Below are 13357 nucleotides of genomic sequence, written 5' to 3' on the forward strand. Positions count from 1 at the left end.
TGAAATTTTCCTTTTTTGAACTGAAGAGAGATTTTGTTGAGATATTTAATTTAATAAAATGAGATATGCTCTCATAATTACTTTTTCTGTTTAATTAAATAATATTTAATTAATTATATAGACTTTTCTTATTTAATTAAAAAACTTCATTTAATTAATTAGGAACGGCTTCTCATTTAATTAAATAACTTCGTTTAATTAATTAGAAGAAAGTACTACATTTAATTAAATAATTTTGTTTAATTATTTTAAAATTCTTTTCAAAACTAGTCAACTCAAGTCAACTGTGGTTAAATCTAGTCAACTTTTGGTCAAACTTGATCTTTGCGTATGTGAATATGAGCAAATGTGAGTATGAATTCCAGCAACAATTCGATGCAAATTCTCATTCAACTTTTCAAAATGAAGAGATGAAGGTCTCTTAAATAGACTTTCTTGGAATTCATCAACGGTTGAGATCGATTTCAATCAACGGTCAAGATTAAAGCTGAAGTTCAGTGATAAAGGGAGATTTCCAAATTAAAGGGAGTTTGTAATGCCCCGCCAAAGGATCCAAAAAATTTTACTAAGTTTGTCAAACAATTTTTTTTTAAAAAAACATGAAAGATAAAACCATTCATAACATTTGCGGAAGCAACAATAACAATTCAAAAGAAAATAAACATAATAGGCTACATTTTTTAAAGATCCCTTAACGTTGTATCACATCTAAATTAACTATTCATCTAACATCCCATCCTTATGAAATAACAATGATACATCCAATGTACTTAAACAATATACAAGTGTCTATTGGAAAATGAAGATGGGGTAATTGAGAGGGGAGGGGTGAAGCAGTTACCACAAAAACAAATTCAACAATCCCAAAGATGCCTTAAACTTAGTTGCTGTTGCTACTCAGTAAACACATAAATTACTGCTTAAAAATTGATAGATGTTTAATTAATTTATTAAGCATTTACTGAAATAAGCGACCATGCAAAAGAAAGTAATCATGAACACAGTAGACACCAGATTTACGTGGAAACCCAATATGGGAAAAACCACCAGCAACTAGTCACCAATTTTCACTCTTCTGAAGTGAGCCCTGTTAGGAGCCAACCCTGTTAAATGTTACAAAACACACTGTTAGGTGTCACCCTGTTAGAGGATTTAATCACCCTGTTAGGAGTGGCCTTGTAAGAGGTCTTTAGAACAATTCAACTGAATTGCCACCCTGTTAAAGGATTTATGGAATGGCTGTTAAACCAACTCTGTTAGGAGATTTTGGAATCACTGTTACAATGGTTATAAAGCAACAATGAATGATCTAAAAATACATGCAACTTATCTTGCTGAATACAGATCTCAGTTTAGCTCCACAAGATCCTTACTGATTAAATATATCTTTGCAGCTCCAAAATTTTTCTCTGCTCAACTCTGCTTAGGCATACACAAGTCTCTTCCTTGCACTTCCTTGCACTATCCGTATACACTCTCTATTCCACACTTTTCCGCATCTTGAGCACCTCTTTATATACTATACATAATACCAGGTCGGCCCAACCAACTTGACAAAACATATTCCAAAGTCGGCTTGAACTAACAATCAAAACAAAATTCTTCACTGGCCGACGCTGCTAGAACAAAAAAAAACTGCTTCCTGTGTTAACTGGCAGAACTCGGTAAAAACTACAATTACTGGAGAATTCAGTAAACCTGCCACTTCCTTTGGAAACCGACTAGACTCGGTAAAAGCTATCTTCGACTACCGAGTGAGCTCGGTGAAAACTAAGCTTTCCTTAGCTTACCGTGTGAACTCGGTTAACACTAACCGTCCGCTACAAAATCTTTTGATACTCGAGTGATCTCGGTAAGAACTAAACTTTCCTTAGCTTACCATGCAAACTCGGTTAACACTAACTCACAGTGTGACATACAGGAACACTCGGTATACACTGCAAAAGGCTTTACTGACCGACTAAGCTCAGTAGACTCTGTAAACTATTTTCCTGACCGACAGAACTTGGTAGACTCTGGCTGATAACTGATATGGCATTTGTGTAACATCAAAGACAATACACAATTACTTTATTGTATCCAACAATCTCCCTCTTTGGCATTGATGGCAACACAACATGTCATAGCAGAAATGAAATTTGAAAGCAAGTCTACAGCAACACAACACAATTAACAATTCTCCCTCTAAGATAGAGAACTCTCCCTCTTACAGTAATCTCCCTCTGTGAAGGAATTACATAATCAAATTTTGGAAAGATATGATAGTAAAACTCTCCCTCTTTGACAACACATGCCAAAGACAATCCAATTTCAATGAATTTCATTGTACCTTTAGTACTGATTCATATGCAATATTTTCTTGATTTGCTGCATCAACTGATGATTGTTCAATTTTGTAAGAGCTGATGCATCACTAACACTTATTTTTAGTGAACTTCAGATAGGGGAATGACCCCTAACTTACCTCTGAGATACAAAAATGCATCCTTAGGTAAAGGCTTTGTGAATATGTCAGCAATCTGTTCCTTTGTATGGACATATTCCAATCTGATTTCCTTGTCCTGCACCAATTCTCTGACAAAGTGATACTTGATTGCAATGTGCTTAGTCTTAGAATGCATTACTGGATTTTTAGATATGTTGATTGCACTTGTATTATCACAAAACATGACAACTGGTTCCTTGATTTCCATCTTCATGCCTTGTAGCAATTGCTTGAACCAAATAATATTAGAACAGTTTACTGCTGCAGCAACATACTCTGCCTCTGCTATTGATTGAGATGTACAATTTTGCTTTTTGCTTGTCCAAGAAACCAACCTCTTTCCAAGAAAGAATGCACCTCCACTTGTGCTTTTTCTATCGTCAAGGTTTCCTGCCCAATCAGCATCAGTAAACACTTTTAAGTCTAGGTTTCCTCCAAATTTATACCATAATCCATAATCTTCAGTTCCTTTCAGATATCTCATTATCCTCTTGATTGCCATCATGTGATTTTCTCTTGGTTTGGCTGAAAATCTTGCCACAATTCCAACTGCAAGAGCAATATCTGGCCTAGTATGAACTATATATTGCAACTTTCCAATCATAGATCTGTACAATGTCTGATCTATTTCTTTTGAATCATCTTCTTTTGTAAGTTTTAGTCCAGTACACATGAGAGTTCCAACTGGTTTACAGTCTTTCGTACCAAACTTTTTCAATATCTCTTTGATGTATTTTGCTTGAGTGATGTAGATGCCATTCTTGTTCTGCTGAATTTGAAGTCCAACAAAGAATTTGATTTCACTGAACATTGACATTTCAAATTCCTTGCTCATTTGTTCTGAAAATTTTTTGCAAAGATCATCATTCCCTGTGAAAATAGTATCATCTACAAATATTTCTGCCAGGACAATCTTATTTTCTGGTCCTTCCTTGATATACAAACTACTGTTATCATTATTCTTTTGAAATCCAATTTGAATAAGATAGCTATGCAATCTTTCATACCATGCTCTAGGGGCTTGTTTCAGACCATACAGTGCCTTGTGCAATTTGCAAACCATGTTCTTTTTATCTGGATCTATAAAACCTTCAGGTTGTTCAATGTAGACCTCTTCATCTAGTATACCATTTAGAAATGCTGACTTGACATCCATCTGATAAACTTTAAATCCTTTGTAAGCAGCATATGCTAATAAGGTTCTAACACCTTTCAATCTAGCAACGGGAGCAAAAGTTTCTCCATAATCTATGCCTTCCTCTTGTGAATATCTTTTGCACACTAATCTAGCTTTGTTTCTTGATACTTTACCATTTTTATCCAACTTATTTCTGAAAACCCACTTTGTACTGATTACATTTTTGTCTTTAGGCCTGGGTACAAGAGTCCATGTCTTGTTTTTCTCTATCTGCTCTATTTCTTCATTCATTGCTTCAATCCAATTATCATTTTCTAATGCATCTTTGACAGTTCTAGGTTCAAAATCAGCAAGTAAACAAGTACCTTTCAACTTACTTCTTGTGATGGTTCCTTCAGATTTATTTCCAATGATCTGATCTGCTGAATGATGTCTCCTAACATACTTGGCTAGAACAGGTTCTTTTCCTTTTGGATGAATCTTGTCGTTATCTTCTTGCATTTCACCTTCATGCTCAGTTTGGTCTGGCTTGGTATCAACTGGCTCGGTATGCACATGCTCGGTTACCTCTGGCTCGGTAATCTCTAACTCGGTATTCTCTGACTCGGTAGACGTTGGCTCGGTAGATGTTGGCTCGGTAAATATTTCTTGCAACTCGGTTAGTGATGACTCGGTAGAAGAAGGTTTCTAATTCTCAGATGCAGTTGATATTATATCCGGTTCACTGAAGATGAATCTTTTGTAATCTTCTGGTTCTCTTCTGGTTTATTCTTCAGTCTTTTCTGCAAATTCATCAACTTTCACATGTATACTTTCTATGACTTTGTGAGTAGATAAGTTCAAGCATCTATATGCTTTACTCTTGCATGAGTATCCAAGAAATATACCTTCATCACCTTTTACATCAAATTTACCTTTTCTAGATTCTTTCAAGATATAACATTTGCTTCCAAATACTTTCAGATAACTTACATTGGGTTTATAGTCATACCATAATTCATAGGGAGTTTTGAATGAGTCTTTTTTCAACTGTACTCAGTTTAAGGTATGAACTGCTGTACTGATAGCCTCCTTCCAGTATTTGATAGCAACATTCTTTTCAATCATCAAGGTTCTTGCACAATCCATGATGGATCTGTTCCTTTTTTCAGCTATGCCATTTTGTTTAGGAGTACCTGGTGCTGAAACCTATCTTTTGATTCTTCTTTCAATACAAAAGTTATTGAATTCATGTGAAATAAATTCACCACCTCTGTCTGACCTTAGGCATTTCAATCTTTTCCCTGTTTCTTTTTCTACTCTTGCCAAATACCATTTGAACTTTTCAAATGCTTCTGATTTGTTCCTTAGGTACATGACGGTCATCATTCTTGAATAATCATCAACAAAAAGAATAAAATATTTTTCTCCAATATAGCTTTCAGTTCCAATAGGTCCACATAAGTCAGTATGCACAATTTCTAATAAATCTTCAGACTGATAATTTTTGCTTTTGAAACTAGACTTACCCATCTTTCCAATTTAACAATTCTTGCATAAACCGACCTCTGGTTTCTTTAAATCAGGAATGCCTCTCACTTTTTTGAATTTTCTTATCTTTACCAATTTGTCAAAATTCACATGACATAACCTTTTATGCCATAACCAACTCTTTTCTACTTGAGCAATAAAACATGAATGTTCACCAAGTTCGAGATAGAACAAGTTACCTTTAGTTTGAGTACCGGATCCAATCAGCTTTCCTTTACCGTTCAGCAGTCTTGCTTTGCCTTGGATGAATTCTACTTTGAGTCCATTGTTGAGTAACTGTGCCACACTCAACAAATTATGCTTTAGGCCTTCTACCCAATAAGCATTATCACATACAAGTTCCTGGGTTAGAGTGATTCTTCCTTTTCTTTTGATGAAACAAGGTTCATTGTTTCCAAATCTTACACTGCCACCATCATACTCTTCAAATTGATCAAACTTTGTTTTATCTCCAGTCATATGATGTGAGCAGCCACTATCAATGATCCATGTATCATTCTTACTTATGTGAGAGATGAGTGCCATTTCTTCATTGTTAGATTCATCTTTTACAGCAATGTAAACAATCTCATCCTCTTCTTCATTATTAGAATCATTAGAATCTTTAGCCATAAAACATGATTTCTTACTTTTATCCTTAAATGATTTGAGATCTTTCTTACTGTTCCATTTATTATCTTTCTTTTCATCTTTATCTTTCTTGTTTGGACACCTTGCAGCAATATGACCGACTTCTTCACATGAAAAGCAGATTAGGGGTACTTTACCTTTGTATTTACCTCTTCTTCTTGAATATTTCTTTGCAAGTAGAGCTTCAATTACTTCAAGGTCGCTGTCAGAACTCTGATCTGATTGATCTTCACTCTCTGACTAAGATTCCTTCTTCTTCTTGCCTTTGTCCTTGAGTGAAAACTTGGCTTCAAATGCAGACTCAATGTTCTTTGCAGCTGGAACATAATTATCAAAATTATCTAGTTCAAATGCTGTCAATCTTCCAACTATGGCCTCTAGGTTTATCTTGTGATTGGCCTCAGACCTTCTTTCTTGAATGGCTGATACCCTGATGGCATAAACTGGAAGTAGAGTTCTAAGAACTTTACTTATGACTGTCTCTTCACTGATACTTCCTCCAGAAGCTTTGATAGCACTGACACATGCTTTAATTCTTCCAACATATTTGGCAATGTTTTCATCTTCTTTCATTTTCATCTGATCGAACTATCCTCTCAGACTTTCAGCTTTGGCTCTTCTGAGATTGTTATCTCCACCATAGATCTCTTTCAGTCTTTCCCACATTTCATAGGCAGTAGTGCAGTCCTTGACATCATCAAACTCTTCATAACTCAAGGCAGATGCAATATCAATCATCATAATGTTATGAGTCTTCTTTATAGCAATGTCATTGACTGATAATGTACCTGATGGTTCTACATATTTCTCATCAAGATATTTCAGACCAGTGTCACCAATGGAAGCTAGATGAAGTCTCATTAATCCCTGCCATGCTGAGAAGTTTTTTCGGTTAAGCCTTGGGATTTCCCTCTTGTAAGACATCTTGATCTTTGGATTAGATCTTTGAAATCTCCTCCTGCAAGCACCAAAAGCTCTGATACCAATTGTTGGAAAATGAAGATGGGGTAACTGAGAGGGGAGGGGTGAATCAGTTACCACAAAAATAAATTCAACAATCTCAAAGATGCCTTAAACTTAGTTGCTGCTGCTACTTGGTAAACACATAAATTACTGCTTAAAACTTGATAGATGTTTAATTAATTTATTAAGCATTTATTGAAATAAGCGACCATGCAAAAGAAAGTAATCATGAACACAATAGACACCAAATTTACGTGGAAACTCAATATGGGAAAAACCACCAGCAACTAGTCACCAATTTTCACTCTTCTGAAGTGAGCCCTGTTAGGAGCCAACCCTGTTAAAGGTTACAAAACACGTTGTTAGGTGTGACCCTGTTAGAGGATTTAATCACCCTGTTAGGAGTGGCCTTGTAAGAGGTCTTTAGAACAATTCAACTGAATTGCCACCCTGTTAAAGGATTTATGGAATGGCTGTTAAACCAACTCTGTTAGGAGATTTTGGAATCACTGTTACAATGGTTAGAAAGCAACAATGAATGATCTAAAAATACATGCAACTTATCTTGCTGAATACAGATCTCAGTTTAGCTCCACAAGATCCTTACTGATTAAATATATCTTTGCAGCTCCAAGATTTCCCTCTGCTCAACTCTGCTTAGGCATACACAAGTCTCTTCCTTGCACTTCCTTGCACTATCTGTATACACTCTCTATTCCACACTTTTCCGCATCTTGAGCACCTCTTTATATACTATACATAATACCAGGTCGGCCCAACCAACTTGACAAAACATATTCCAAAGTCGGCTTGAACTAACAATCAAAACAAAAATTTTCACTAGCCGACGCTGCTAGAACAAAAAAAAAACTACTTCCTGTGTTAACCGGCAGAACTCGGTAAAAACTACAATTACCGAAGAATTCGGTAAACTTGCCACTTCCTTTGAAAACTGACTAGACTCGATAAAAGCTGTCTTCGACTACCGAGTGAGCTCAGTGAAAACTAAGCTTTCCTTAGCTTACTGTGCGAACTCGGTTAACACTAACCATCTGCTACAAAATTCTTTGATACTCAAGTGATCTCGGTAAGAACTAAATTTTCCTTAGCTTACCGTGCGAACTCGGTTAACACTAACTCACCGTGTGACATACAGGAACGCTCGGTATACACTGCAAAAGGCTTTACTGACCGACTGAGCTCGGTAGACTCTGTAAACTATTTTTCTGACCGACAAAACTCGGTAGACTCTATCTGATAACTGATATGGCATTTGTGTAACATCAAAGATAATACACAATTACTTAATTGTATCCAACAGTGTCCTCTTGTAATTATGTTTTAGTTTTAGCTCGATCATCCACTGTACATATCATAGGGTATGAAAAGCTTAAAAGAATAAACATCCAAGTAAATAAAGTACATCATCATCATATAATATTAATCCATGATGCAATAACATAAATGAAACCACATATCATACATGATACATCATCACAAAACATATAAACATCCATCACAAAAGATAACCATATATCACAAACATAAATAACTAAGTGCAATGTTTCTCCCAACCGTAAATAGCATCATTAGACCATCGTGGATCTTAGCCATCCCTCTATGCGTAAGATTTCAAAGCACCAAAGAGATCATCGGTATTAACATAGTAGGAATGTCACTCCTAAAAAATTCTACTAACATACAAAGTAAAGCATAATAAATCATCAACTAACATATGCAAAGTAAAGCAAATCATCAATATAAGAAACATAACAGTAAATACATCCATCATAAGGTATATTATCTATCATAATGCTCTAAGAACATAATGAAGAATAAATACCAACCAAAGATACTCCAGCCACGATGTCTTAGACGGATCTCAAATGATAAGAGTGAAAATACAGTACCACCCAACTGTGTGGAACCTAAGCGATCCACTCCCATCGTACTGAAGAGATAATCTTAAGTCCCAAAGAGGATATCAATACACATAGCATAAAAAGTTCAGGAATTCTAAAAGTATACTAACTCAAAAGTTCCAACACACACAAAATTGACATCTAATTCCCAGAGGCACACAATAACATACAGGAAACCTACTCTGCAAGCGAGAAAGTGTCTCACATTTAGCACGTACAAGTTACCCTAACAGTTAGCTAAACTCCACGGGTCCATATTGATCTAATGCAGCCACTAGTATCCTCTCATACTGACAAGGCATGCTACGGAATGCACGGTCGCAACCATACATTCTCACTAATCTTATCCTAGCCTGTACAAGCACTCAAGGCATGGGCGAGAACATCAAAACAATTATCTTTTTAAGTTCATTTAATCTCTATTTAGTGTGTAAATGTTATCACTTATTAACCAAACTTACAATGAGTTACCCTAGCAGCCACTTAGGGCCCCGGCCCCCATTGCAAGCCACTTTCCAACACTACAAGTAGATTACCTACCCTAAGCTCATGGAATCATAAATCTCAAAATCATAAAATATAATCCATAATAAAATCATCAAATATGCATAAAAGCATCAAATATCCATAATAAGAATAATCAAATCTTCAAGATAAGAATCATCAAATCTCCATGAGCATCTAAAAAAGAATCCATAGAAAATCATGACCACAATAGTTCTCTATTGACAATTGAAGGCATCACTGATAATCATAATAATCATTGGTTCTCAATAACCATAATATATTTCAAGATAAATCACAATATCCATTGGTTCTCAACAAGAAATCAAGAATATCTCAAAATCATACTGATCAAAGACTCCAAAATGGTTGAGTCAAACATGTTACAACATGACATCATCAAGAAATAAATCCATATTTCAGTCCCATCATAGCGACTAAAAAATAATCCAAGGATAACTGATCGATGACTCAAAAATGGTTAGCTCAAGTGTTTCATACACATACATCTCAGCTTCACACGTAAAGACTGATGAACAATAACAATTAGTAAATACAAACATTTCATAGAGCATACGATCACATTACCATGGTTGGGCTTATAAAGATCAAGACCAAATAAGATCAACATGCCATCATATCTCATAACCCCCGAGCCTCTGGTAACATCCTAAGACTGGTCAACACTAGTCAACCCAAAACCCAAAACAAGAACCATATAGAATACACGATGCAAACACATGTTTTGGTTTACTAAATTCACATAGTTGAATAATCTGTAAGGGTTTTCAATTTTTTCTTTGCAAGTATACTTCAAGTGTTTTAAGTTTCATCATTTGACCTACAAATCAACCCAATTGTTTCCCGATAGCATTACCCTTCCATTATTAGGAATTACATTCTAAGAATAACTTAAGGATAAATATTCACTAAACTGATCATCATTGACTTTTAATTAAATTGTCTTTTATATTTAACCATGATCCATATTCTAGTTGATTAACCTTCTTTCATAAATTAAGGATCTTTATTCATTTATAAAAGAACCAATTATCAAACTAAGAATAATTATAACTTTATTAAAATGATCAATTAAATCAAACAATTAACATAGGTACACCATCCATGACCTATTAGCATCTAATAGTTTCTAATTCAATAATACTAAATCTCACCATTAAAACATCTAAGGTTGTTATTCAAGTTATGAGAGTATGACTTATCAACTTTGATGTAAATACTTCACAACTTTGCTAGAGGAATCGATATTAGCATATCAATTAAAACATTATTACATAACCTAATTATTGATTAAACTTAATTAACTTTAGTTAATTGATTTAATTAATAATTTCACAACCAGACCATCAACCCAATAAATATTTAGTTGACTAATAACTAAAAGTCAACCATACACAAATGTTCATATTCATAGTTCAATAATAATAACTTGCTAATATTAAATGGCAAACTATATTAAAAATCTTATTAATAAATCTATAATGACCACATTCGTCATGTTCCCATTTTTATTTTAATAATAATAAGTTATAATAAATCTCCAATACCAAGTATTAGTATCTCAAATAAGTTTCTCCTATGTACGATAATTCAATTAATTAATACTTCAAATTATTAACCAATTCAATTTGATTAATATCTTTTACAGTACTTCAATCATTAACTAATCTCCTCTAGATTAACTCTAACCAAATTTATTGATATCTATTTAAACCATTATTTATTAATAGTTTGCTAGTCCTTACAAACATTAATAAATAATAAACTCCTCAAACTATACATACTCAATCTATAGAATCCTTCCATAAACTCATTAATTAATATTTGGCTAACTTTTAACTCCATTAAGTTATTCAAACGTATTAACCAATAACATAATAATTCAGTCTTAATCCAATATCATTCAAAGTTTCTAAATTTAAATCAACATAATATAAATTATCATCTTACAATTATTTTAATCAATAATAAAATCAGCCATTAGATTCCATTTTCTAATTGTTCTAATAATATTTTGTCTATATAAACATTGTTTGAAAGAGATCCCTATCACAAACCAATAAGACTCATTATAGATTTTAACATGAATAATCTTCAAATTCTTAACATTATCATCTTCATTAAACAACTCTAAAATTATTTAATATATATTAAATAGTATTCAATATACATTATAAAAAGGCCACTATATAAACTATATTAAAATCTCTTTTCTTTTAATTTTCTCTCATCCATTTACTTAGATTGACTAATAATTAATTACACTTCTTCTACTATTAACTAATCTTAATTAAGTTAAATTTAATTAGATTAGATAATAAACCATATAAAACTAATGCATATTAATAAGATTCTAATAAGGGAAAATTTCAATAATATCTTAATTCATTTCATGCTTTGATATATTATTTTTGTGAAGTTTAAGCATAAAGAACTCTTAGTTATGGGAAATGGAAAAATATATGTCCGTAAATAAAATAGTCTTAGTACAATGGCCATATCTCCCTAATGAACCGTTGGATTGGGCTAAAATTTAAATATATTAGAGAGGGCCAAGTTGTGCCAATTCTGACTAGAGCGATCGAATAAATTAGATTGCAATAAAAAGTTATGAATGACTGAGTGCGGATCTATCCAAGGGGCAACGACAGGACAATCTGTGATGAATTAAGAATTTCCTCTTAAAATATAATTGTTCTCTAAATTTATCCATTCATCCATCTAATAGGTTTGTCCATACGCATCTGAAAATATAATTTGATAGAAAGATTACATCTAATCATATGAATTTTTAACTTAGAATTTCTATTTTAATTTCAAATCTTGTCTATCTAATTTCACAATATAAATTCAAACCCAAACCCGATTAAGATCTAATTATTTTTCCTTAATTGGATATAAGATTTTTCTATTATTTTCTTCTCATCCAAATAATATATCTAGATTTCAATTTCAAATACAGAGAGTATTCAGACACATAAAATAGATATGATGAAGACAGGAAGAGAAAGAGTGCAAAGGGAATATGAGAATATCACGAGTGCACCTGGACACTGATGCTAATTTGCCATGCCTCAGAAGTCCATAGAAAATCCCTTCCTTCTCCATCATTCACAATTTTTCCAAGAATCCAAGCCGATCGAATCCTCCAAGTGATTAAAAGAGCTAGAAGGAGCATAGAAGCAAGTAAAAAATATATGAGCATATGAATCTTCTCCCATGCATGTAAGCTTTGATGTTTCTATTTTTTTTTAGCTTGTAGCTCAAGGCTTCCATTAAGCTTGTAGCTTTCATTAAGCTTATAGCTTTCATTAAGCTTTTCATTTAAGCTTCTATGAATGTCTGAATATCAAGAGCTCTCCAGAAACTTTTGGAATACTTCTTGAAACTACTGGAAGGTGTCAACAACTAAGCATGGGTCTTTTCTAATTCTTTTTAATGAGTCATAGAATTGTAGACACCTTCTGCTTAATTGATGCACTAACTCCCATGTTGTGACAAATGTTAATTCTCATGCAAACTTATAACTCCAATTTACTTTTTAAATAACTTCTTTTTAAATTTTATAACTTTCATTTTAATTTTTATAACTTTTATTATTATTATTTTATTTATTACTTTATTATTATTTTATAATTATTATTAATTTTAATTTCTAGTTTTCTTTTATTTAATTTTTTTTCCCTAATAAATCACATTTAATTAATTACAATCAAAATATCAAAGATCATGATATTTTATTAATTTTCTCAAATAAATAATTTATTAATTAAATCTAATTATTAAGACTTAATTAATAGAAAATTTACCATAGACCTCCAAGATAAAATATGAAAACTCATCATAGAACAAATCATACAAAATAAATCTAAATGGTTAAAAACCATGAAATATGTCATCCGACACATTCGGTGGGTATTCAACTCAGATACTTGTCCTAATTTTTCAATTAGGACAAATGACTCAAAAGGTTGGGATTTGGACTTGAGAATTTATCTCTCCTCTCTTATCATTGAGATAATATGATAGGGTACGCTCATCCTGGCAATTCAGGGAAGTCGATACCCGCTACCTGCAACCTGCAAAAAAAAATGCATGTACAAACACAATATATACTAAACTAAACAGACAATGGTAGGAAGTGGTGCAACGTGTAGATCCTAA

The sequence above is a fragment of the Cupressus sempervirens genome, chromosome 9 (assembly GCF_028749045.1).
Source record: "Cupressus sempervirens isolate cs-2001-9-10 chromosome 9, ASM2874904v1, whole genome shotgun sequence".
NCBI classification, from domain to species: Eukaryota; Viridiplantae; Streptophyta; class Pinopsida; order Cupressales; family Cupressaceae; genus Cupressus; species Cupressus sempervirens.